The sequence below is a fragment of the Rhincodon typus genome, chromosome 15, assembly GCF_021869965.1.
Source record: "Rhincodon typus isolate 14 chromosome 15, sRhiTyp1.1, whole genome shotgun sequence".
Taxonomy (NCBI): Eukaryota; Metazoa; Chordata; class Chondrichthyes; order Orectolobiformes; family Rhincodontidae; genus Rhincodon; species Rhincodon typus.
Window position 1 is genome coordinate 22366772 of NC_063346.1, and position 27054 is coordinate 22393825.

General features: G+C 38.8%; 1 protein-coding gene across 2 annotated transcripts in view; it reads left to right on the plus strand.

The window, feature by feature from the left end:
- zfhx3b (zinc finger homeobox 3b) overlaps positions 1–27054 on the plus strand; it is a 479371-nt gene that overhangs the window by 175447 nt on the left and 276870 nt on the right. The window lies entirely within an intron of this gene.

Below are 27054 nucleotides of genomic sequence, written 5' to 3' on the forward strand. Positions count from 1 at the left end.
AGTTGGTATTGGAGGCTCTTTCTGAGGATGTCATTTTTACCTTTGAAATAAGGCTCCCCTGCAAAATCTCAGTACAACTGCAATGCTTAGATATGGCTTAACTTATCCAAAAATGTGGCATTTGGAATCTTTGCTATTAAATTAATGCTTCTTGTACAGTTGGTTAACACAGCAATCTTAGGAGAAGTGGGCTTAGATGAGAAATAAATATTGCCTAAGTTAGATGTATTTAGGGTTAGGAAACAAAATTGTTTGATTTTACTGCTGTCAGATCAAATGGAGCAGCAAGGCTATGAGATCACCTGTACATGCAGTTGGTGGGATTGAGGGTGGTGTTGGGGGTGGGTGCCATGAAGCAGTTTTTTTTTTCTTTAAAATGCGTATCTATTTTACCAGGGTTGGACATGAAACTTTCTAATATTGACCCTTCAGGTAATTGCTCAACAGGTTTCAAACGACTGACTGCCCATTTTATCTGCCCAGCTCAATAGTCAGTACCAAGCATAGGGTGCAGGTGTTGCCTACCATTGTAGCATCATCTGAGTTGTGTAAATGTTAACAGCAAAGTTGTTAGGTAAAAATAAGACATTACAATGAACTCATCACTTCCTTCTCCTACCTACTCCATGCTTCTTGCTCCTTCTCTTTCACTCGCCTTATATTTGTTCATGGGATATCTGCTTCACTGTTGCATATTCCTAGTTGCCATTGAGAAGATAGTAGTGATGAGCCATGCATTTTCTGCCTCTCCTATTGGTTCGACAATATCAGTTCAAACCACACGCTTTACGACTCTCTTAACAAATTCCCTCACTCAATGCAGAGTTTATAAAGTTAAGTATTTTATGTTTTTTTAGAACTATTTTCTAACCAAGCTGCTCACTGATGTTGTTACATACCTCTGGAATGGGTGGGACTTGAACCTGGGCCTTCTACCTCAAAGGTAGGGACACTACCACTGTGCCACAAGGGCCCTATAAAGATAAGCATAGTTCAAAGAGGTTATTTGGTCCACCTAGCTAACATTCTTTCATAGAATTCTCTAATTTTGCTCCACACATCTAATTGTCTCTTGAATTACTTAAGTTTCTATCTCCACGATTCCTGTATTTGACTGTTGTTTCTAAGAAGAAATATTTCCTGGCCCCAGCTGGGAAATATTTTGTTGCCCACATTCCCATATCTACTTGCCCTGCAGTGACAGCTTAGTTTGAAATCATATTCAGAATTTAGCTTTTTGATATCCCATTTCTGTAAAGCTCCCTGCTATTTTCCGACTTGTGAGGCTAAAAAATCCAAGATTTCCAACTTTTCTCCAACTCAGTCCTTTGATATCAAAGATCTGCCCTTTGACTGTTCTCTGCACCATATCTAAGGCTTGGATGCTTCCATTAATGACCAGAGTGAATTCAAAAGGCACAGCCTGATCACAGCATTAGCTTCAAGACCCCAGTCCATTCATTTGTGTACCTCCAAAGTCTGCTTGACTTGTTAATTGCTGCTCTGTGCTGACTGGACATGATTATTTTTGAATCTACCAATTCATGATCTCTTTCACTCAGTTTGCGAGCTTTCTGACTATTATTCATTAACATACCCACATTTATTTCTGTAATGTGTAAAACCTGGTACTTACCTTTACTGACTGTTATCTGATTTAGTTCTGCCCACTTTAAACTGTTACCTTGGCTCCTCTGTGCAATTTCTTGGTTGATAAATCAGACAGGCTCAACTCCCATCTTCACCGCAGCAACTTATTCGTCTGTAAACTTGCTCAATATATATTGTATTTCTAATTCCAGGCTTTTATGCGGACCAATAATGGCAGCACCTGTCTGCCTTACCCAAACTCACACCCCTAAATAGTTTTTGTTACTTCTTTGATTGTTAACCAGTCATTCCATCAGTTAGGTAATTTTGGATCCCTGCTGTGTGCCATGCTACATTATATGCTTTGTAGTTTTATGCTTTTGAATCAAAGTGAGAGTGGTCCATAGCACCTTAGTGTGCCACAAATATTGGAAATGTATTGTTGACTGTCATATTCCCTTTGCTTTATGTTTTTGATGCTCTGCTCCTCATCCAAATCATTCTATATGTTACTTGCCCTTTCCCTGACTGATGCTGGGCTTTCCTCTCTCATTTCATAATGGATTCCTGCAGTCATCGTGCAAGTTTCAAGTAATATGTGTTCAAATCCCATCATGATATTTGAGAATCTTAATTCAGTTCAAATAAAATCTGGGAAAATAAGTTGATTCTTTTAAATGAACCTGAAATTGTCAGATATGAAAACCCATTACATTCACTAATGGGCCAATATTACATGGTCTGGCATATATGTGACTTCAGAACTCCAATGTACTTGATTCTTAACTTCTGTCTGGTGTGGCCTTGCGAGCCACTATGTATCAAACCACTGCAAGATATTGAGGGCAACAAGGGATGGGTACAAATGCTGTCCTTGCCCAGATTGAATTTTATGACATACACCTTCTTCTTTTGGCTTCCTCAAGCTCCGTTTTGCCTACTTAAAATAAAGAAGTACTTGGTACTTGGAGTTCTCACATTGTTACATTTGCAGTAATCAACAAGAAAATTGTGCTGCGTAACTGTCCCTTGTGCAGTGATTCCTACCTGAGGCTGTGCCCTCTTCAGAACATTCTCTTAACTATGCCCTTGTTTCTCCTTTTCTGGTCTTGCCTCTTGCATCCTCTCTTTTCCTTCTCCCTTTCGCTCTTTTTTTCTCTCTTCTTAGCTCACTTTCACCTTCTAGTCTTTTTCTCCCTTGTTCTTTATTACTTTGAGAAAGAAACATATGGAACAAAACAAAATTATTTTCGGAGGGCAGGTAAATGTTTCTGATATGGTTGTCTAGGATAATTTATTGGCAAGTGGTAAGAATCATCATACACTGTAGTTGAACCTGTTGGCCTTTTATTATTAAAATTGGAGATGACCTCAACACTATTCATGTGCCTTAACCTTAAGTGTGTCTCTGTACATTCAAGTGCTTATGTCATTGCATTTCAAATGAACATGCTAATATTTTTAATTTTTAAAAAAGGTCCTGTCAGCTTGGCCTGCAGCAAAGAGTAATATTAATCTGATGATGCCGTTAATCAAGATTAATCTCTCTTGCTCAGACAAAAATGTCTAATGCTTAAACTTAGCATAAAATCTAATATGTTGTGCTCTCTATAACTTTAATGTTCCTTATGTGATGTTGTGATTGATGAATGGGTTTGACATATCTAGGACTGATGGGTGAAATATAAAATTATAGTGCAAGCCTTTCTGGTGGGAACCCTGCAGGAGGCTATTGCATTTTTGTTTGTGCCTAGATGTTAGAGTCTTGAAATTGCAGCTTTTAGTACTTGAGAAATATGGGTCTTAGGTTTTGGAACTTTCAGCAAAAATAACTAATGTTAAATTTATTTTTGTTCCTGGCAATATAAATATGCAGTACTACACATTTGGAGACTATTCTTCTGGCAAATGTAAGGTCAGACTTCTCAGAAATACCTCCCTCTTTGAGGTCTGGGACAGCTTTTTGCCCAAAAGGAGCTGAGTCCCACTTTAAATCCCAGAGGTTTAAATTGTTTGTTTTCAGCTTCTTTCAAGATCACACATGGTATGAATTAAGAACTGGTTTCCACTCATCTGCAGAAGCAGTTGCTGTATTTCTCCTTTACAGCTCACGTTCTACAAATGAGCCAACAAACATCCTTGACCACACTGTGCGAATGACTGTTTTTTTGCAGAACTTTAAAGAGTTAAGAAACATGGATGGATAGATGTAAACTTGCTGCATGTTTTCGTGTATGTGCCACAACTGATCTGTGATATTATTCACCATGAAAGTTAGTTCTCTTAAAAACATGTGACTTAGAGAATATGAGAAAAGATGTAAAAGGCTTCAGCAGAAATGGTTTTCAATCTTGGGTGGAATCTTCTGCTCCTGGATGTGGTGAGCTCGGAGGCGGGTAGGGTAGGTAGGGTGGTGGTATAGCCAAACTCTACCCTTCGCACCCCCACTGAAATATACTTCAGGGTGGGTAAATCCCCATTCAGGTTGGCCTGCCTGACCTGACACTAGTTGAGGCCCTTAAGTGGTCAATTACAGAGCCTGGTCCAAAAGACTCCTTGATGCTCAGCAATCTCTGCCAGCAGTGACAGCATCCTCTGCGGTGCTGCTGAGTGCAAGAACTTCTGTCTTCTGATTGGCCTGCCTGCACCTCTCTCTGATTATGACTTCGGTTCCCGAGGCATTAATTCCAGATGCACGTCTGCCCCTGGCCTCACCAGTGCCTGATTGTGATTAGAGTTGGCAGGCCTTTCTTTGGACAAGGCAGTGCAGGTCTCCTCCTGACTTTCCCAGTTTGCTGCCTCCTTAGCAGATGCTGACTCTGCCTTAGCAAGAGCTCACTCCTTATTTCTTAACTTCCCTCTAAACTCCTTATCCTCATGAACAGAAATTTACTGCTGAAACAACTATTATCCATAGAGAAAGATTGTGTTTTAAAACCTTCCAGTGAGGAGAATACAAAAAATGTGCTTATCTAAAATGTGTGATTGAGATTTGAAGCACAGCACAATGCCAAAACGGTAACTTTATTAAATTTTTTTAATGAATGAGGATATTTAGTGTTATCATCAGTTTCCTTTTTGTATTGGTTTGAGGGGGTGTCAATATTATGATATCATAGTATGGAAAAGGCTGGGTTGTAGACATATTGTGATGCATTGAGAGGGAATTAAAAGAGGGCTGACAAACATTAAGATGTAGTTTTCAACAGCTTTTACACAGTTTTCATAATATTGGGTGTAATTTATAATTTGTGGCAACTTTCAAGTCCAAATATCATTGTTTATGGAAGTGGAGAAAGATGGCTTAACCTCCTGATTTCAGAAAACCATTCAGGTAGGCATGCAGTAAGCCTGTACCCAGCTCAGTGTAACCTAAGACGGGATAAAGATCCAGTTAATGGTACTCGACTCAGGCAGCTGAATTGCTGTAGACAGTTGTATTGATTTTCACTGGACTTAAAGCTTCACCTTTTTCTCTAATCATTCCATAATGGCTTTAGTATGAACAATCAGGTACAAATGGCCATAAATCTACCAGCCTTATTCCACTTACCTTCCACTCAATGTCAGGCACAGACTTGTAGTTAACCCAACTTGGCAGTAGCTTTGGGACAATTTTTTTTTCAGTCCAGCTTTCCTGCCAGTAAAGCTGTTCCATTTAAAGAAAAAAAGATAGAATCACAGAACAGCTGTGTTTTTGGGAACAGTTTCCATGCACAACTTGATTGCATAATGCGTCAAAGAACCACACAACGTAACTCTATCATTTAACGTGCTTTAAATGTCATTCTCTAGGCCTGTTTGCTAGAATCCAGGAATGAAACACTTACTTCAGTACTGCATTAAATAATGTGATTTCATGTTTTAGGAAGAGTTATTAAAAAGTCAGAAATGTATGGCCCAATACGGTAAGTCTTCCTGTCACGCTGGGACTTTTAAATGTGAAACATTTTAGACTAGTTGTGGGGAAATTTCTATTTAGCTAATACCTTTCTTGACCCTACAGTCATGCTTAGGAGCCAGAAAGACATTTGTTTCAGGCACCACAGGATATCTAGTTCCCATTTTCACGTCAAATATTTTGCCCTGATTTTTGTATTTTCGTATAAAATTACTGTGCCCCCATTTAGGATGAAAATTGTCTGTGTCAACCTGTCATGTTGTAATTACACCCTCCCTGATGTGGTGCTGCAAGAAGTGCATGAAGACACAAAGATTTTACTTCCAGCAAAATGCTGAGGATGCTGCAAGAACAGAAAATGCTGGAAATATTCAACAGAACTGGAAGCATCTCGATATAGAAAAGGAATTAATGTTTCAAGTTGGTGACCCTTTGTCAGAACTCGGAAGTGATATCATATCCATTGATAAACTGACCATATTTAATATGTGTCCAGGAAATAGGGTATTTTAAAATAATCAAAACTGAGTTAGAATAAATATCTCTGCTGTGGACACAAAAGACCCCTTGAATAAAAGCATTTTTCAAGCTGTCAAATGAATCTGGTTAACTTGCATGGTTTAGTCACTCACATGTTGTGTTCACATCTGTAATATTCAATTTTAATTACACATAAGCAAGTGTGCTTTGAGATGGGCATGAAGCAGATCTTCAAAGTCAGAAATGTTTGTTGAACATTATACATTATTTACAGAGCCAGGGAGATTCTTGGATGACTTTCTTGGAGTAAGTCTGTCTATGCACTAAGCATGGTACATACATGATACCATCAACCATCTTATTGACACCTGCTGCCTTATACTACATCTACCTGCAAGAATCCATCCTATTGCTGAACGTTACCCTTTCTCATTATTAACATGGCAACCTTTTTTTTCTGTTATTAACCTGTAACCCACTGAACCAATAATGACAAGTCTTTAGCATTGACCATTTTTCTTGGCCCCTTGGAGGATGAGCAAGATTGGCACTGGTTATGTGCTTCCTTCTTAACAGTCAAGGTGAACATTGGCTCTTCCTTTTTCTATGTGGAAGTTCTCCATAATGGAATGCATACTCTGCTCTCACTGACAGAGTGAACTGTTTGTCATGTTCCCACCCCATTCGGTTGACATTCAGCTAAATCTGATTGGTATTTCCCTGGGTTGGATTGTAGGGAACCCCCTCCCTTTTGGCTTTTAAGTTTTTGCAAAGGCTCTGCAGACATCATCTCCATTTCATCAGGAAAGAGTAAGAACTGCCAATGCTGGAGTCAGAGATAACCCAGTGTGGAGCTGGAAGAACACAGCAAGCCAGGCAGCATCAGAGGAGCAAGAAGGCTGACATTTTGGGTTGAGACCCTTCTTCAGAAAAAAGAGTCTTTCTGAAGAAGGGTCCCAATCTGAAACGTCAACTACAAGTTATCTATAAGTCAATGAAAACTGATCCAATTCGACACCATTTACTGAAGTTAATTGAAGGTCAAACAGGAGAAAGATGACACATTTCCTTTGCTAAAGACATCAATGAATGAGATGGGTTTTTACAACAATGATTGGTAGTTTCATGGTCACCATTACTTCAGACTCCACCAGCCACTGTGATGGCATTTGAACCAATCTACAAATGGATTAGCCTAGGCCACTAGATTTCTCGTTAGGGGACATTAGCAAGGTGCCTCCAGCTCCCCTCCTCCCTGCTGGAGTAGATTTCCAGTTGTGCAACATCTTTTGAGGCACTGTTCAGGTTTTCCTTTGGCACATGGTGCTCTAGTTCCTCCTAGTTGCTGCTTTGGGCTCAGACACTTCTATCATCTCAATTAGTTCCTTATATGCTCTGGGCTGTGCCATCTCTGCAACTTCATACCGGGATCCCTGGAGTAGAGTTTGATGCTGCTCCTATTGATTCTGTGTCGGTTGTTACTGCATCTCTTCTATGGGCAGGGTCGTTTTGCAAGAGGCTAATCTCAAAATTTTTGGGCTTTTTGAAAGATCCTGCTGCTGCCTTGCATTGTGCCACTTCTGCAGCATCCATTTACAAGCCTAATCTGTCCAACGTTTCCTCATAACACAACCCTCCCATTCCAGGTGTTAGTCCAGTAAACTTTTCTGAACTGCTTCTTGCTTATTTACATCATTCCCAAATAAGGTGACCAATGCAGTATACAGTACTCCAGATTTGATGTAATATGCTGAAAAGCTTAACCTCCTGAGTTAGTATTTAATTCCCCTTGCAATACGTGATCACATTCTATTAACTATCCTAATGATTTTCTGTACTTGCGTATTTACCATTTGCAATTAATTCACAAAGATACAGGATCTTATGCACCTTAAGATCTGCAATCTCTCACCACTTTTAAAAGTAATGTACCTCATTTTTATTCTTCCTGCCAAAGTGGACAATTTCACATGTTCCCACCTTATACTCCATTTACCAAATCTCTGGCCACTCACTAAATCTTTCTATACCTCTCTGGAGTCTCTTTCTGTCCTCTGCACAACTTAACTTTCCTACCCATTTTTGTGTCATATGCAAATTTAGCAACTGGACCTTTGGTTTCTTCATACAAGGCATGTATATAAATTGTAAAATGTGGAGGACCCAGCACCTACTCCTGTGGCACACCACACATTACATCCTTGCCAACCAGAAAATGATTGATTTATGCCTACAGTTTTCTATTAGCTTGCCAATCTTTCATCCATGCCAACACATCTCTATACCATGAATTTTTATTTTCCACAATAACCTTTGATATGGTACCTAATAAGATGACTGTACAGTACATTTACTACTTCCCCTTTACCTACAACACATGTTGCTTCCTGAAGAACTCCAATAATTTGGTTAAATATGATTTCCCTTCCTCAAACCCACGTTGACTCTGCCTGTTTACTTTGAATCTTTGTAAATGCCCTACCTAAACATCTTTAGTAATAGCTTCTAACATCTTGCATATGATAAATGTTAAGCTAAGTGGGCTAGAGGACTTAGTGTCTGTGAAATGTATCACCTCCTGTACACAGTTATTGCGGTCATGTGGCTTGTGACGTTCATTGAGTCTCCCCCAGGCTGAGGGGACTTCTGTGGAAGGCTGGAGGAGATTACTGCCTATCATCTAAGAGGGTAGAACGGCTGCTCCTATAATCTTGACTTATGTCCGTTAATGAAGAACTCTGTGCTCCAGAAATCCTCTATACTTTTGGTTGTTGTTTCCAATAAGGCCAGGAATGGCTCTCCAAATAGCTGGGAGACTTCAACTGCCTGGCACTCAGGCATTTACATGGCCCTGGCAGAGAACTGGTCTTGTTGATGGAAGCTTCTTGCTTTCGTACACTGCCTTGAAATGGGCTCAATTCTCACAGGCATTACAAACTACATTGGTGGTGGACATAGTTTGCCCTGGTGAGCTCTTTTGGTGCCGCATTTGGAACAAGACATATTTATTGCAGTGCCCTCTTCTGCCCTTGGCTGTCCACAAGTGTACACGTTGAAGTCTCCTTGATTAATAAACTATACTGATTCCATAAACTAGTTACATGAATTTAGTTTCCCTTTTGTTAGGTGTTTGTCTTGTTTTTGTAGCTCCTGCCTAGCCAGCTACCCTGATTTCAACTGAGATCCTCTCTAAACTACAGGACTTTTGCACACCCTCAAGACAATTTGATCCCTGATTAGCAATATTTCAATTGCCAGCATGTCAATATAAGTGATTCACAAATGAGTCCGTGCTCTGTTCTGGGTCCTGGGTGTGACTGTTGTGCTTGCATGCTCAAAGACAATGTTCTGTCTAATTTCAAAGCACTCATCAAAAGCCTTCACCACCCTGTCATATGTGGCTAGATCTTCAGCAACCCTTTGTTGTAGTAAATTCTCAGTGTAGCTTTCCAACCAAAATGAGAACCAGTTTTCTATCTGGCTTGGGGAAGAGCTCTGAGAGAAATGAAACATTGGAATCTTTGATGTCAGTTATGTCATTGTGTGGCGTGGTCTGGACACTCCACATTTTGGAGCAGTTCAAGGGTTTTATCCCTTAGAAGGTATTTTGCAGCATTTTTTTTTGATATCGCATAATTTGCTTTTGCCTGTTTTGCATTTCACTTTGTGCCAGTAGTCATGGTTTTCACTGGTTGCTGGTCTTCGCATGTTTTGCTGCTTGATCTGGGCCCTGTGTCTTACCAGTTCTGATTACAACTAGAAGTTTCTGGCCTTCAGGTTTCACTCACTGATGTACTGGTCTTGGCCCATGCTGTGCCTGTTTCCACCTGTCACTGAGGGCTGCTGATCTCACATACCACTGGAGTTTGGCTGCATCGTGGTTCCATTTCCACTGGGCTTTGTCCAATCACATTTGCCGATTTCCTCCAGTGGATTTTTGGTTCTTTCCTGAGATTGTGTGGTGCAGCCTTGTTTGTTTACCTCATTCTGTCTCTGCTGCTTTTCCCCCTCTTGTTTCACCTATACTGCTGCTTTGTTGTCTTGTCTACTGTAGCTTCAGGCCATGGGTACCACTGCTGCTCACTTTTGTTTCACATTTTGCACCAGTGCTGGGTGCTATTTCTGTTTCTCCAAAGAAGGCGGTTTCAGTTTAACTACTAAACAAAATCCAAATAATTGCAGATGCTGGAAGTCAGAAACAAAAGAACAAAAATTGCTGGAAAAACTCAGCAGGTCTGGCAGCATCTGTGGAGCAAAAGCAGAGTTAATATTTTGGGTCTAGTGACTTTTTTCAGAACACCGGTTTTTTTCAGGATTGTTCATTAGTGAATAACCTATGTGGGAATGTGTTATCATATTAAATAATTTGTTAGTTATTTATTATTAAATAATAAAGTGAGGGAGGCAAATGATTGGTTGTTCATTTCTGACATTATGTGAATGGCCTCTCAGGCTTTTCTAATAACTGTCAAAAATCTGACTAAAGACTCAAAGCTGTAACTCATCTATGCTCTTTCTTGTGACTAATTATGTTTGTTTTTAGAGGTGTGGATTGAGGGATAAATGTTGACCAGAACAACCTCACTGTTCCTCAGATAGTGCTATAGATTCTTTTACATTCACCTGGGTCAGCAGGCAAGGGTTTGTTTAAATGTTGAAGTCTTCAGTCTATACTTGAGGACTTCATCTCATCGCAGCATGCGTCCTGGTCTGCCAATGGGGATATTAGGCATTTTGGCATGGTAAATGTAAAGACAAAGGATGGTGGGTGAAGCCATGGCTTGCTATGAGTTGATCCTAAATTGGCATAAGAGCTGTACAGGGCCATGAAGTGGATAGATGGAGCCATGAGTTGGGTTTGATGTGTGAAGAGTGTGGGTTGAAGGACTGAGGGAGCTTTTTTTAAAAAAATGTAAGAATAACTTTAACCAAATGACAATGCACTGAGGCTTGCCTCGCACTCAGGCATCCGGGAACCTTGGAACTGTTCCTTGGGTCCCTCATCATGATTCCTAGAACTCCCCCACTCCCAACAACCCTCTGAATAGAAACGCAAATCTCCAGACAACTTTCTTCCATATCAAGTTTGCAAAGCTGAGAATTTTTGTGGGAGCGAGTGAGAATTCAGGCGTAGAATTTTCCTTTGGGAACAGGATTTGAAAATTAGTAGAGGCAATGTAAAACTTTTGGGGAGCCAGAAACTTGAAGAATTCATTCCACCAAGAGGTGTAAAGTTGGTCTTTCAGTAAATCTTATTGTTTGTTAATAATTTATTTCAGTATTGGTGTAAAAAAAAACTTACAGATTCCATCTGTTCATCTCTTCCTTGATTTTCCATTGTTTCATGTTGTGGCATTCTCCTGGTACAGGTTAGTTCATGAGCAGGAAACTCTGCTTCACGCCCAAACATGTATTCGGAAGCATGTATTTGCCTTCCTTCTCCATTGTATTTGTGTGTGTGTCTATGTATACACATGTATTTGAATTGAAGCTTCCTATAACATTGTGTATCGGAGTGCACTTCAGAGTTTGGTGCTGATGTTTTGTTCCTGAACTCACAAGCTCCTACATATTTTGATTTATAAATGATTCAAAATACTCTATTGGTTCATAAACAACATTGCTGAAGGTATCAGCGTTCCAAATGCTCAACAACTTAAAGCTTCTATTTCCCCCTTTAGGGTCTTTGCTTCTTTTTACCTTCAGCTAACCATCCTATTCTATGGATGGTGGGACAGTTTACAATCTGGCCTTCTACAAGACCATTCATTTCCTCCCTTGCATCTCTCCTGTGGACAGAACATTCTGCAAACACAAAGTGCTCCTCCTGGTGGCTTGCTGGGACTATGGACCTGTTGAGGGAACAGCAAGTTTCTATAAGTATCAGTACTCAGAATTGAACCTGTGCCTCTAATTAAGATGTCTGTGCACTATTATTCCAAAGTCCTGCTTTTGTTTTCATTTTTAAAAGCGATCATTGTTTGGGCAACTTTAGGTTATATCAAGCCAATATTTTAGCCAACCTTGTATACGGTGGTCGTTTTGTAAAAATACAATTTAATTTGACATCTGTAAAATTAATATTCTTGCATCTGCGTGCATTTCCTGTCCATTTTCTTTTCCATTGATGACCTCTGTAGATTTGCAATGCTGTAATTACACTCTGCTGCCAGTAAAGGCATTGCTGTACCATGACTGCCGGATGTTGGGAATTGTATAGCCTGTCAAGTTTATATAGGTAGGGTTCCCATTATTAATATGAGCAGAAGGCATTTATAAGAAAACATAAATATATGGATAGAATATAATTTTATAAATAAGCACTGAGTTACACCTGTATGACCTTGTCCTAGTATTCCCCACTTTATCCTAAATCAATGGAGGTGAAATCCAGCTGGAAGCCTCAACCAAAGTTGTATTTCAACCCCATTCCATCCATACCAGTGTGCACAATATCAGTTTTATATTACTGTAAAATCAGAGACATCTTTTAACGTATTAAAAATATTGAGGCAAATTTCTAGGGCACAGTACTTTATTTCCTAGTTAGTGAATATCGGGAGAGACAATGTACATAAAGGGTTGCAGTCTTTTTACTGCTTGTTGCAACGCTGTGATGGTATTTTGTCGTCAGCTACTTTAGTTTCTGGCTTAATATCCTGAGCCTGATACATAGAACGATTGGTGGGGAGGGGAGGTGCTATTGTGGGTAGTTGCTGGATACTTTCAAGTTTATCTGGGCTGGTGTGGTCTGCAGTAATTGAGATTGATTGGATGTTATTTTTCCTCTTGCAAATGTAATCCATTAGTTTGGCACATGCATAATCAGTTTAGAGCTCAGTTAACTGGATGTAATCTAGTTCTTCAATGTCTGTTGTAGCAAATCTGCTCCAGATGCCAGTTACAGAGTGAGTGCAAGCATAAGTCCTATCACAGATGAAATCTCTAATGTACTCCCTCTCCCTTTTCCTGCTGTACACAGTTGCTAAAGTTGGCTTATTCTGTTCATTCTTAGTTGTAATCAATTCAATTTGAGCTGTTGAACAGTAGAGTTCCTGCATCTTAAGTTGTATAGTTTGAAACAAACACATTTAAAAAGTGAAGGCTAAGTGTTCTGGACATACACAAGGAATGGATAGACATTTTCAAAGAGGGTTGCTTCTAATTAATTTATGCATTCTTTGGCGCAGTGAATGAAAATGGCACAAATTGTACAATTCCATAAGGTTTTTAATCTTTAAGAGATTTCTTTTAAAGTGAAAATAATTTTGGCTGAAGGAAATGTCGAAGAAATTTCTGAGATGAGGAAAACTTTTAATTTATTATATTGTTAAGTAATATCATCACCTCCTCCAACCCCTCTCCAAACATGTCCTTTCTCCATCAAACTTGTGTAAAATTTCTCCGATGTTTTGCATTAGCCTAATTTTGAACACAGATGGTGAAATTTCAAAACTTGTAAACAACAGATTAAGCAAACCATGTCATTCTGCTACTATGCAGTGGCTACATGAGTGGTACTTTCCACAAACAGATCCTGTCATTAGCCTAAACAGGAGTTCTGCAGTTGAGCAACTTTGAGCGTGAAGTCTACTCCTGATGGAATACCAGGTACACCAGCTATACATCCCAATGACTGACTGGTCAGATCAAACAGCATCTTCCTTTGGTTCTTCATAATAGGCACAGTACAGACCATGCTGAACAAACCCTCTCTTGTAAACCCCAAAACTCAATAAATATTATTGGATATGATTCCATAAGTGGGTAGCACTTAACGAACAATTTCAAGTGCACTAACAGCTACATAGCAAACAATTCAAAATAATAATTCAAGCTGGAAACATGGCTCATTTACATTTGCTAGAAGCAATATACATTCATATGTAGGACCCATTCTTTGGAATCAAAAGGAATGCATTCAACTCTTGTTCCTTTCTTGAATTACGTGAGAGCTTGGAGAGCGTATAGTACCCTTTGCTCTTGTGGTATTAATTAGTATGATTGCTTGAAGTTTGACATTTTGGCATTTTGCCCTGTGGCATCATGTCTGTCTTCTCAGCGAGATAATGAAATGTTTTGTCACTGAAACTGTTTGAACATATCACATTTGAATTGAAAGGTAACACTTGATATTTGTGAATGTGTCTATAACTTTGTGAGTCTCCCACATTGTAGTATTAACGAAATAATGCAAGAGTTAAGTACATTAATAATAGTATTGATACTCCATCCACACTGAAGAAGTACCTACTTACAGAAGGAGATTCAAGACATATTTTTCAGAAGCCATGTAGAGGCCTAATAGGTGCAAGACTGGCAGGGTGCCCAATGTCTTCCCTGACCCCATAAAATTCCAATTAATTCACTAATTAATTTCAATTAATGGGCACCTTTGGGCCTCACCCAGCAGCTTACCCACGTAAACTATGTCATTAGGGAAGCTTAGCAGCTGGAGCTGTGTGGTTTGGTGTTTGGCAAGGTGGAGGGTGTGTCTCCTTTTGCATGTCCCCTTGGCCAACTGGAACATTGCCTCTCTCATTTTAATCTACCCTCTAGCCTCTTGAATGCCAATACCCCAACCCCACCATCCCACTCACCTGATTCATCCCCTGTCGTCCCTCTTGGTGTGACCAACTGTCAATCTGTGCTACTCAGCTTTAGGGACTGCTTGGGACACCAGCAGTGGCTGCCTGTCTAACTGGCTGACGGCTCTCAAAAGCAGGAGTCCCTCCAGAGAAAGAAGAGGTGGCCTTGCCTTAAAGTAATTAATGCTGCATCCAGTGTTAATTAATTATGGGGCAGCCATCAGGATTGTAGATGTATTCTGCCCCAACATTTTTTTAATCTAGTGTTCTAGTCTGAACGGTGTGGATGGGAGAGGAAGGACCTTGCCAGCCTGTGAAACCCAGCCCAGTGCGTTTCTATGTAATATATATTCTGCTGAATCTCTGGAGGGAGGTGGGGGGGGGGGGGGTGCATGGGGTTTTGAAAATGCAGACACAGCCAAATGAGGTGCATTGACCACAAAACCCAGGATTAAGGTAATCAGACCTTCACTAAGGTTATGCTGAGAATTGGCAGCCCGCTGCTCCATGGAAAAGATATAGTTGTGTTTGAGTGAAAACACTGTGCACGGTAAAAAGGGTGTCAGGACCAACGGTGTTCTGTTGTGCAGCACACAGGTATAACTCATCACCAGGAATGTAATAAATGCTTTTGTTACATCAAAGGCATAAATGTGACCTGACAGACTTGTATGAGGCTCGAGGTTTACACTAAGCCTATTGATTAAATGAATAACAGACTCGGATCAGGGACTTTTCACAATCAGGAAATTTCAGATGAATTAAGTACAGTATATCAATATCAATGTTGCAGCTGTTCTCATTCAAAATGCTAAATCCAACAAGCTGCTGGCCAGAATAACACTTTGATCGTGTGGCTGTGAAAAAGAATAGCAATGGTTACTTACATATCCATCATGCGTACTTCAGAGCATTGCCCACAATGTTGTGAATCCTACAATCACACTCTAACCCTTCTGGACCACAAAGACTACATTGAAGACTATCAAAAATAAAAACTTCATGCAATAGCAGTCATTATAATGGCTCTCACACATGTGAAAGAGCATCAGTAAGTCTCCATCAGTGCTGTGATATTCTGGTCCTTAGGGGTTTCAGTGTAAACTTTCAACCACATTCTGCCTTAACACCTTGCAGATTAGGGCCATTAGGCCATTGCTTCTCACTCTTTTGTATACAAGGTTCCCTCTGACTGACCTGACCCTGGTCTAGGCCTCACAATCAGTACATAGAATGAATACAGATTTTAAAACATTGATTTTTTCCCCCCCCGCTAAACATCTTGGCGTCCCACCGGCCTCGTTGTCAAGGTTCGTGGATGAGCTTGGGGCAGGTTGAAAAATGCTGCATGCTTTATTTTAAGAAAATGTCTGGAAAGCACAGTTATGTTTCTGGTATAGTTAAATTATAATTAACTGCCCTTGGAATAAGTTATGGGACAAACATAAAAGGCGCCAATGGACTGAAGTTTTGTCAGAGTTTGACTAAATGAAACCAAGTCTAAAAAAAAATACAGTATGATTCTTTGTTTCAGAACTTTTAATATGATTTGAAAAGCATAAAATAAAAACCTATTGCAAGAATGTTTTGAATTAGTTAAGCTCTAGTCAATAAAACAGTTAAAAAAAGTATGTTTTCACAATTGTATGTATTTTGTGAAAGAAAATACCACTTCTAAGCTTCTGATTCACTTCTTTCTCATAAACCTTGTGGCAGTACAATTACTTTTTTGCCATTGCTAAAGTTTAACATTGTTTTGAAACGCCCAGAGTATTGTCAGAACATTAGTTTGTTTAACAAGTATTGGTTGGTTTGAAATAAAGCTTTAAAGATACACAACTAAAGCAAACTATTGCTTTAATTAATGGCAAAACACCCAAAAACATACTAAGATTATCTGTGTTCCCATTGTTGAGAATTCATGAATTGCATTTCCATTCACCTTTAAGATGAGAATTAGTTCATTTTCATTGTAGTTGGCACAAAAAGTGTATCAAGACACTTGGGAGACTTTCTGCTTCTCTAACAGACTTGAAAGACCAATTGAGTTTATTGTATAATTCTGAATTAAATCTGAAGTCTTTTTAAGCATCTTATAATGCAAACAGAATAATCAGTTCTGAACACATGCTGCTGAAAGTTGAGGAGAGTTGGAGGTAAGACAATTGATGGAATTCTCTTTCTTTTCCATCATAACTGACATCCTCTACGAGATAGAGTTCCAGAAACCTTCCACAAAGGGACTAGCCTTCACATGTTGATCTAGATATTGTCAGGAGGCTGTTGATAAGCAGGTAATGCCATAGGTTGGTCTTGTCCTCAACCATTGTCCACAGGTATGGTTTTCAGTGGGGCTCCTGGCTAGTGCTCAGGAGTGCAGCAAACCTACCACAGATCATAAATCCAACCTGCAAGTCCCATCTTAACCCACTATCCCATTGTGAGACGTCAAACTAGCCTTTGGTACAGTTCAAATACTCTTCTATATGAATAGGGCAAATGATGATTAGGTCAATTTTGGGGCAAAATCATGGGCCATTGTTCAGAATAAAAGAATAGCAATTTTACCTTGGACTGTTTTGAGTTCTCACTATTTACCAGTCAGTGATGATAATTTTATTAATCACAAATTTTACTAGCAGTGACAGTCAGGTACGTTAATAAGGAGTTGCACTGACAGCCAGATGTTGTAATGCTGAAGGAAGTACAGCAGTGTAGCAGCGAGCATATTAAAGGATATGGCGGCGGTGGCTTTGTTTTCTCTTCCCATGGTCCTAAGTCATGTTGCATGATTATGTGCACATTTTACCAGTGGAAAAAAGGTGATGGTACATCACAAACTCTGCTTACTGGGAAAGGTGCATTGATCCCCGTTACTGAGGCGATGTGTTCCACTGCTAAACCCACACCAGGGATGGCATTGTCCTTCCCACAAGGCTGTGGGGAATGTGACGAAAAGGGCAGGAATTGGATGGGTTAGCACTGGAGAGATATTCACCCTCTTCATGCCACCTCAGAAATTGAGCCCTGGAAGGGAAAGCCCATGGTCGACCTTTCTGACCTGCTGTCAATTACGATCCTTATTTGGTCAATTATTGACCGTTTAAGAACATTGTGTTGGGTCTCATGGTTAGTATGTCACTGTGCCTTTATGAGATATGTTTCTAATGTGATCACTATTATAGCATGTGACCTGAGGGTATAAAGGTCTAAGACTCCATCTTACCCACTTGAAACATAACACACTGTTGAGATCTTAATGTTAGCCCAGACATGAAAGTCCCTGTGAATTTAAAGTTTGTACATAATAGATAGCTGCAATTGATATCGGTTAGATTCTTCAGTGCATGATATCCATGTTCAATTTCTTACATTACGAGGGATAATGTAATCATTGCCACATCAGGTAAAATATGCTGCTGAAGGCAAACTGACATCAGGTCTCATCCCACTTGGGCTGCAATTATTTCAGTTCCAGGCAGTTATGTGAAAGAGCTTAAGTACTCAACTGGCAAACCGTTGCAGGCAGACTGTCGGCCTTTAGTATGAGCCACGGGAACTAGAGCAGGTGAGTGCCCTCAACCCCTGCCCTCATTTCTGAACCTCTTGACTTCCTCCCTGAAACCCCCAAACCCAGAATCTCCCTTCCTAAACATACAAAGTTTCCTTATCTCTGATTGTCCTTTTGGGGATCTGGGAGTGTGATGTTCCAGAAGTAGCCATGGCTTTCATCACTGTGCTACTGAGATGCTGACCGCAGGCTCCCAACTTCAGGTGAACTAGGCCATTGCTGTCCCAGGAAGCGATGTTCCATGAGGCCTGCCGGGTCACCATTTGGGGCTTTCTCAGTGGTGGTAGGAGGGCTGTCCTGAGAGTTATGGCTCACACGCCCACACTTTGAAGACAAATTTGAAAAGTCTCAACCAATTTCTATTCTAACTCATGACAATTTCTGCCCAACTGGCAAGAAATCTGGCAATCAAAACAGAAATCCAGTTTTTCTTTCCAGTTAGTGTCCTTAATTTATGATGTTACAGTTTGTCAGTTGGCAAGGCTTTCAAATTATTTTCAGAATCATCAATTACAACTCAAGACATGATGCAAATTCAATTCTGCCTGTCTCATGTTTGCATTTAGATTTGGCTAAAAATGACAGACCCTGCTGTCACTCATAGGAACATGGTGTTGTATATTTTTCTTCTTCATTCATTCATGGAATGTGGGCATTGCTGGCTAGGCCAGCATTTATTGCTCATCCCTAATTGCCCAGAGGGCAGTTAAGAGTCAACCACATTGCTGTGGGTCTGGAATCACGTGTAGACCAGACCAGGTAAGGATAGCAGATCTCCTTCCTTCAATGCTATTAGTGAACCAGATGAGTGTTTCTGACAATTGACAGTGGTTTCATGGCCATCATTTGACAGATTTTTGATTGAATCCAAATTCCACCATCTGACGTGGCAGGATTTAAACCCATGTCCCCAGATCATTACCGGTCTCTGGATTAATAGTCTCGTAACAATACCACTAGGCCATTGCTTCCACTACAAGAGCCATACACACAGTCCGTGTTGGATCAGGATCAGTAATAGCATTGAACATGACTTTTGTTTGTTCCTCTGATCTGGTAACTGGGTGGTGGACAGCAGACTCAATATCAGGAAAATAATGTGACCAGCAAAATGTTATAGGTGGTTTAGAAAGCTGTTGGGCAACGTGACAGCAAAATTTCTGGCAGTCTTAAAAATTCAACACACTGCCACATTGCTGCAAGTGCTCAATGCTGCCTAATATCTTGTCATGTGCTGTAAGTATCACAATCGAAGAATTTTGATTGGAACACAATCCTCTGTTTTGCACCTTCATCTGAATGCTATGTCATTGTACTAGGTTTTGCAGATGCCAGTGGATGGATCTGTTGGTAAATCATAAATTCATCTGGGCTGGAGAGCTGAAACTTTGCCACGAGTTCAAATTCCTGATTGTCGAATACCCAAAAAGAAATTTGTTCACAGGATTCAATGTTTTAACGAGAAAAAGTCTTAGCTTCATAATATTATCAACAACTCCTCAAGTTACCAATAAAAGTAACTGTTATTGTTTTGTCTCTTGTTTTATGAATGAATAGACTGTAAAGTATTGATTGACCTGTATCAAAATTAAATATGCATCTTGTTCTTTCTCAGAACCTAGTTTCTCATAAGCTGTTGATTTTCTTCGTATTTTGTTTAAAGATTATTGAGTTCTTAAAGAAATGAATTTGATGAGAATTTTAATATGTTTAGTTCCAGTTTATTATAAAATATTCTTTTGACAACCGCCCTTGCTCCATAGAAGAAAAAATGTGGTCACATTTTAAGTTGCAAGTGTTGGCTTTTTTAAAAATAAAACTGACGCTGAAAAAAGGACAGTAATTAATAGGACAACTGCTTTGTGATTGTGCCACTATATAAAAGTGCTAATTAAAATCTGAAAACAGTAACCGACAGTTTTATTATAAGTGCATTGTTGAATTTTAACTATAATACAACAGAACAGAGCCCTTGTATGTTTTACAAAAGTAGTAACAGTGTTCAAAGCATCTCTTCCAGTGACATCTTCGCATAAAAACAACAGTAGCCTGAGGATCAGGTCATTAACCTATAATGGTAACTTTTTTGAGAATGTACTTTAATGAGCAAGTTGATGCATTTCTCTCATAAATTAATGATTTCTGTGTCTAATTCTTATTGTCAGTATTGTTTAGTCTCTTTGGAACTTGAGCTGTGAAAGAGGAGAGAGAGAGCAGCTTAGTGGTCTGTCAGTATCATTACATGTCAACATAGTTCCAGAGGTGATGTTTAGACATTATTCTGTAGCATGTATATGGTACCTTAAAGGTAGAAAAAGGACTTATTATTTTTATATATTCATTTATAGACTATCATTGGCTCCAGAAATGCTTGCATATGTTACCAAACCTGAATCACACTTGAGAAGAGATGGTGCAGTGCTATTTTGAGACGCTATGTTTGCCATGGTACCGATTACTCCGGAAGTGTAGTGAGTTCTACGCCTTTAGCAACCCCAGTTTATTTAGAATGTCATTTGAAGTGGGACTGAAGGCTGGTTATTATCTTTTGTTTATTCTTTATTTAGATTTGACCAGATTTTTCCAGATTTTATCAAATAAACTGATCTCCAGATCAATGTGGGGCTGGTGGAATAACATGGTGTATAGGAACAGTATAGTATGTTCAAACAGTTAAGTGACTGCCACAAGAAAATGTTTTTATTTTCTGTTAAATATCTGGATATTTCCATTTTTTTGTCAGCATTTATAAGTAAGTACATGATGCATAGGGAGAGGAAACAGTAAGTGTATGTCCTGATGATGTCAGTGCAACAGCAAAACTTGAGGCCAAAATATCTTTGTTCTGATTAGAGACTTAAATTCTTGACAACATAATTTTTTTTACGTACTACCTCAGAACCTCATCATGTGATTCCAGTATGGGTGGAAAATGACTGAAGACAATGTGGCACACAGGGCACATAATTGGCATTTGCTTGTTACAAAGTTGTAGAATGTCTTTTTATAGATGTGAGTGGACTGTTTTAAAGTTTAATGCTTAGCAATCCCGATTTAAGTCCTAAGCCACGGAATCTGATAAACCCAAATCTGGATGTAGGATGTAGAGGTAAAATGGTATTGTTTTAACAAGTCTAAAGAGGTAGAAATGATTACCAAATTCACCTTTATATTTCAGGACAACAGAATAGGAATTTTGATTGACTTTTTTTCTGTAAAAAATAATTTGCCTTTCAACTAACAAATAATTAAGAGCGATTATCCTGGCAATCTACTTTCTAAGAATAATGATAAAACTGGCATATCAGTTATATGACTTATGGCTTCACATCCCATGCCACTTAGGGTTTTGTTATTGTATCATCTGTAACGTGCGCTGTCTGCTGTATTTTGAGTGGGCACAGCATTATAGTAAGGAAAATAAGTGCAGGATTTTTTTTACAATGGAAAGCTCAGCTATAGTGAAAGGGACAATGTTTAAATCAATACTGAAATCTGGGAGTTCATAAATGACTCCGGTTTCTTTGTTGCTGCTTTATGACTTCACCAGCATTGTTGAATTAAAGTTCTGTTCTGTAACTTCATCTCAGTTCTGTGTTGTAGTTCTTTTAATTGAACATATAAATTATACTTTAGATCTCTTTCTCCAGATAAATGAAAAACACAATTCTTCCTGGCAAAATATTGTACTTAGTGCAGTTAATGTACATGAACCATAATGTGTAATAGTAACATGCTTGTTCTTATACAGGGGAAGCTCTTTGCTAAAGGGTAACCTAACATTGTAAAGACGTTTAAAAGACAGATGCAATGCTGCCTGTGATAGAAACAATCCTTAAATCTGAACAGCAGTAGTCTCCATGTGACATTCTAGATGTTTATCTCACCTTATTTTATTTGTGGAAGATTTTAATGTATTAGGCATAAGATCCTATTGTTTGCTATTTATATCAAAATCCTAAGTAAGGGGATGAAAGAAATCAATCACAGCTTTACTAGTGTTAAAAAGACACTCCTAAATATCAATCGCCATTACATTTAGATAAAAAAAAGGGACTTTTAAGATTTAGAACTGCTTCAGAAGAATATATTGAAATAACTGTTTTACTAAATTTGAGTTTTTGAGACAAATATAAAATAACCTACAAAAATATCACAGTGCCCTTTTTAAAAAGTTCAGTAAATTGAATAATGCTACAATTATACAACTTTTTAACAATAATGTTCATTTACAATATGTGGATAGTTTAGTTTTATGATCCCCTAATTTGTTCACAAGTAGTTTACCTAGGTCTTGAGCCCCAAGGTAAAAGATTGATCATGGATGTTTAAAGTTAAAACAAAAAGGAAGCCTAAGTGTTCAAAATCCTGCTGATTTGATTTAATGCCAGCCCATTTGATGTCATTTGTAGGCTTTTTAAATATATTTTACTTCTGGTGTGCTGCTTTGTGTGGTTACCATGTAAATGGGTGTTAACTATTAAAGGCATTACTGTGATGAAGGTGATTATTGAACCTTCAGCCTTCAGCCACAGAGCCTTCAAATTCAGTAATTAATTCAATGTCTCTAAGCAAGATTTTCATATGTAGTGTTAGGTCAACCCAGTGGAATTAAACAAAATGCCACTTCTTTTTCAGAAAAGCCTTAAAGGGTGTGGTATTAAACTGCTGATGTTTATCAGTCCATGGGTCTTATAGCTTTGAGTAACCCACAATTTAAGTGAGGAGTTTGTTTGAAAATTTAAAAGTGTATTGCATCTTGGTTTAACTGTTATGTCGTTACATTGTTGAATGGCACATACGTTGTCACATATTTTCAAGGCTGATGTTAAGGTTCCATTGGCATGAGATATAACAGGGTGACCTTTAAAAACCGAAAGTGCAAGGGAAGTAATTGAAGAGAAAAGAGATATTCCACACTATACATAAAGCTGTTAAATAAACAAGTCCTGAGTAGTTTAGATGTTGCTGTGTTTCCTAATCCCTCCCCTTCCCCCTTTTTTAAATAGAAGGGTAGATCTAAAATGGTTCTTGAGTGTGAAAGCAGTAATAGTCAGTAAAATTACAATGCACAGAGGACAGTGATTGATTTATGTATTGTCCTTAATTATTATCCACTGACCTCTCCTGGAAAGTGTGCCTGTAGACATTGGATGCACATAGGATTAAACTCTACAATAAAATCCCCTGTATACCAATAAACTGGCAGATTAAACAAAAAAAGGCAAATTAGTATTGACCTCCCAGAACCTTTGGAACAGCATCATATTTTAAACTAGTGCCGTCTGAAGATGGAAGAAAAATCGGGGAAATGGTAAAGCAAGACAGGGACAAAGAAAGGAGGTTCAGTTGCAATTGCAAACTCTCAGAATTTTAAAGGGAGAACAAAGAATAGTAATTCTACAGATTTAGTTGAAGTAGTGCTTTGTAGATCAAAATCATTTTGCTGGGTCAGTATACTTAAGTAACAAACTCCATTCTTTTTTGGTTGCATTCTATTTTTCTTTCCAAATTGAATTAAATAGTTTAAACAAGCTCCATGATTTAAAAGAAAAACAATGATTTTTCTTCCAGCTGGCAGAATAGGCAGTAGAGAAATGAAGCTTTCTGTGTGTCTCCTTTGAAATCAATTTCACTATGCAAGAAAAAGCCATTTTGTTCTGCAAAGGATGCACTCTCAACCTCTCACTTTAGGGCAATGGTAGCACTTGGAGGATAGTGTTATAACACGGGTTACTTGCTGCACTTCATGTGCATAACAGCTGTACGGAATGTGATCTGCCCATTAATCTCTCAATGTGTTCCCCCAATTTTTTTCCGCAAAAGGATAACAGTGAAAAGTCGCAGATGTAAAAGAAATAGAATATCACACATGTAGCTGAGGATTGGAATGATATTTCACTTCTTGTCTCCCCTTTAACCTTCTGACAGAACCATGCCTTTTGTTAGTTTATTACAGATTCCCATTGCGTTACTTAGGAAAGACTGGGGAGGAAAGATGAAAGCAGTGTTCCAGCACCTTTAAAAAAATGGAGGGAAATGGGGAAATATGTATTTGAAGGACCTGAAAGCATTGCCAGTAAAATATTTCTGTACTATGCATTTCCACCTTCATCCAACATGTCTTAAATATTCCAAATATTTTCACGTTGATTACTTTATTTCCTTTTTGTTCTTCTTGGTCTGGATTTTGTGTCTTTGCAACTCTTTAGACCTTTCTTGTGTACAGTATTAATAACAATTTTTTGCCTAATTGTTGGCTGCTTTCGCTCGGCATGCCTGCAGTCTATAAATCACCTACCATTGTGTGCTCATGTTTTCTCCATTTTCGTTCCTAAGCAGCCGAAAAGTGTTTGAAGATTACATCCTTTTGTAATAAAGCTCTCCTGTGTAGAAAGATTGTCATCTGGTTTTCATTGTTGTTCTGGAAAATATCCTTCACACCTTGTTTTCTCATCAAGAAATATTCTTTTAAATATTTTTAAAATGAATACAGTACCTTTATAGGAACCGTGTGATTTGATTTAAGAGAGGAGGTCATTAAAATTGCAGGTAAACAGAAGGGAGTTTGTGAATTCCAACTCTTTTTTTTTAACAGACACAGATGCTTAAAAGAGGTCAGACAACTCTCACTTCAGTGGTTTCGCACGTATGCATTTTATAGAAGCAGCAGGTTACTGTACTGCAAACACTACAGTCAGATGTATAAATAATGTTTACACTTCCATTGGATTAGAGGGATGCCATCCATATTGTTAGACTACTTTGGACACTTTTAAAGGGGTACAGCTTTTTAAAATGTTACATAGTCTGTTTGTTCCTCCCAACTCAAAGGTGGTGAAATATCAGATACAGCACTCCCAATGCCATTCTGGCTGTAACTGGACCAGTGATCTTTCTGCTTGCATAACTCAGTTAATTGCTGTATAAACTCATAGAGCTATCAACACCCTCCATGGTCTCTTTATTTCATTTCTGTTTGTTTCCACACCACTGTATAGTCTGGCTGAAACTTGTTTCATTTCATCAAAACCATGTAGAATAGAATGTGGAAATTTACACAAGTGAGTATATATGATTAACAGATAAATGTGACCAGTTTATGCAAGTTATGTGTCTGTCGATTAGGTTTAAGAAAATATTGTTTGATCTGAAATAAATGGTCATTAACGTAACATTTTCTAATGTGAAATTGTCTGTGCTGTATATCTGATTATGAATATTTATCACAAAAATTGCTGTGAAAAGAGAGCAGTGAAATCAGCACCACCTTCTCTTGGTTACTCGTGTGAGGGTTTTCTGTTGTGCAAAGCCCGCTACACTGATGTTGCTGTTTGCTGTGCTGGGGACAGAAGATGGTTCTCTGAGGGACTATCCATATTTGCACAAGTTCCAGGATACCGGTAATGCTGTTTGTTAATGGGGCTGTTAATAACAGATACGGTGGTGGACAGCTCCTTAGGGGCTGATGGCGGTGGTTAGGTAGACAGAGGGGGAGTATTATAAGAAACAGAAGGTGAAAGGGGTTTACTGTCCAGAGTTCTATATAAGGCATGAGATAAATTTTATATTTTTGGGCACTGTGTTAAAGATATGCATAGTGCACTCGAAGATGCTTAAGACACTGATTCTACAATGTGCTTAATTTGTTATATTTTAATTCTTAGCATTCACTAAAGAAGAGTTACTGCACTGTATACCTTTTCAACAATATACCATCCTTATAGACAGAAGGAGTCCCCTTCCTAGTCCGGGACATATGCCAAAGATAATTTGTTTTTTCCTTTGCGTCCCTCTTTTCCCCTCAAAAACTTAAGTAAGTTAGACAAACAATAGAAGTGCATTTCAAGGTACAGAACTGTTGCCCTCATTGCGATGTTTGGTCCATTGTTTTGGTCCCATCAAAAGCACAGTCTCTGCTGTCCCTTCCAGTGTAGAGCTGGCCTCCAATAACAAGTCAGTCTAATTATATAATGGGCAAAAACTACAAGTGTAGATGTGAGAAAGTGTCGAGAAGTGCTGGCTGTAATACTAATGCCAGGGTGAGACATGATTCAAAATATATACTACTACCTTTTAAAATCTGTGATGTCTGTCCTTATCACCTAAAGCATCCTGTGTCCAGACATCTCTCCACTTCAGGCAAGGTAATGCCCAGGTTTTGAAACACAAATTAAATGGCAAACTTCACTGTTGCATTTTTTAAAATTTTGATTTCTTTCTTCTGTTGTAATCCTGAAACTTAATAATGTAGTGTTTTTAAAAACACAAACTTTTGGAATCGTAGCTGGCACAGACTAAACCATGTTCACTTTCTCTTTATACCAAGCCAGAGTTGATAAATATGAAAATATTTTTGAATTCTGAAAATGTCGGTCTCTTCCTGATCAAGTGCTTAAAAGGCACTAGTGGACCTTTGAGGGTTCAATCGGATGCTTGTTAAAAGACCATTTAAAAGAAAACCACGTACCATATCAGCTCCAAGCGAGGAGTCTGCCCTATTTCTATGAAGGAAATGTTCACAAGCCAAGGGTTTTAAGGGACTTAGGGCAGCAGAAGATTGGTCCCTATGGACAGAGAAAGTGCAGTCATAGATGAAATCCTGAAAAGCTTCAGCAACTCCACCCTCGTATACATTGTCTTCTCAAGTGTCTGTTTACTGTATTTAAATGCCTTCTTTTAAAACACTCGGATTCTGGTTTGGGTGATTAATTAATTGCCTTTCTGTACAATTTGCTGTCTGCTAATGTAAAATATACTTGGAAATGACCGAGTTCCTGTATTTGAGCCCGAGAGCTTTGTAGGTAGAAAGAAATGACACTTAGCAACAAATCTTGCAGCTGATCCAGTTCCACTGGCACTTGAAACACTGACAAGAGGTTCAGCCAGTTAAGAATATTTACAATCCAATTCCTTATGATGCA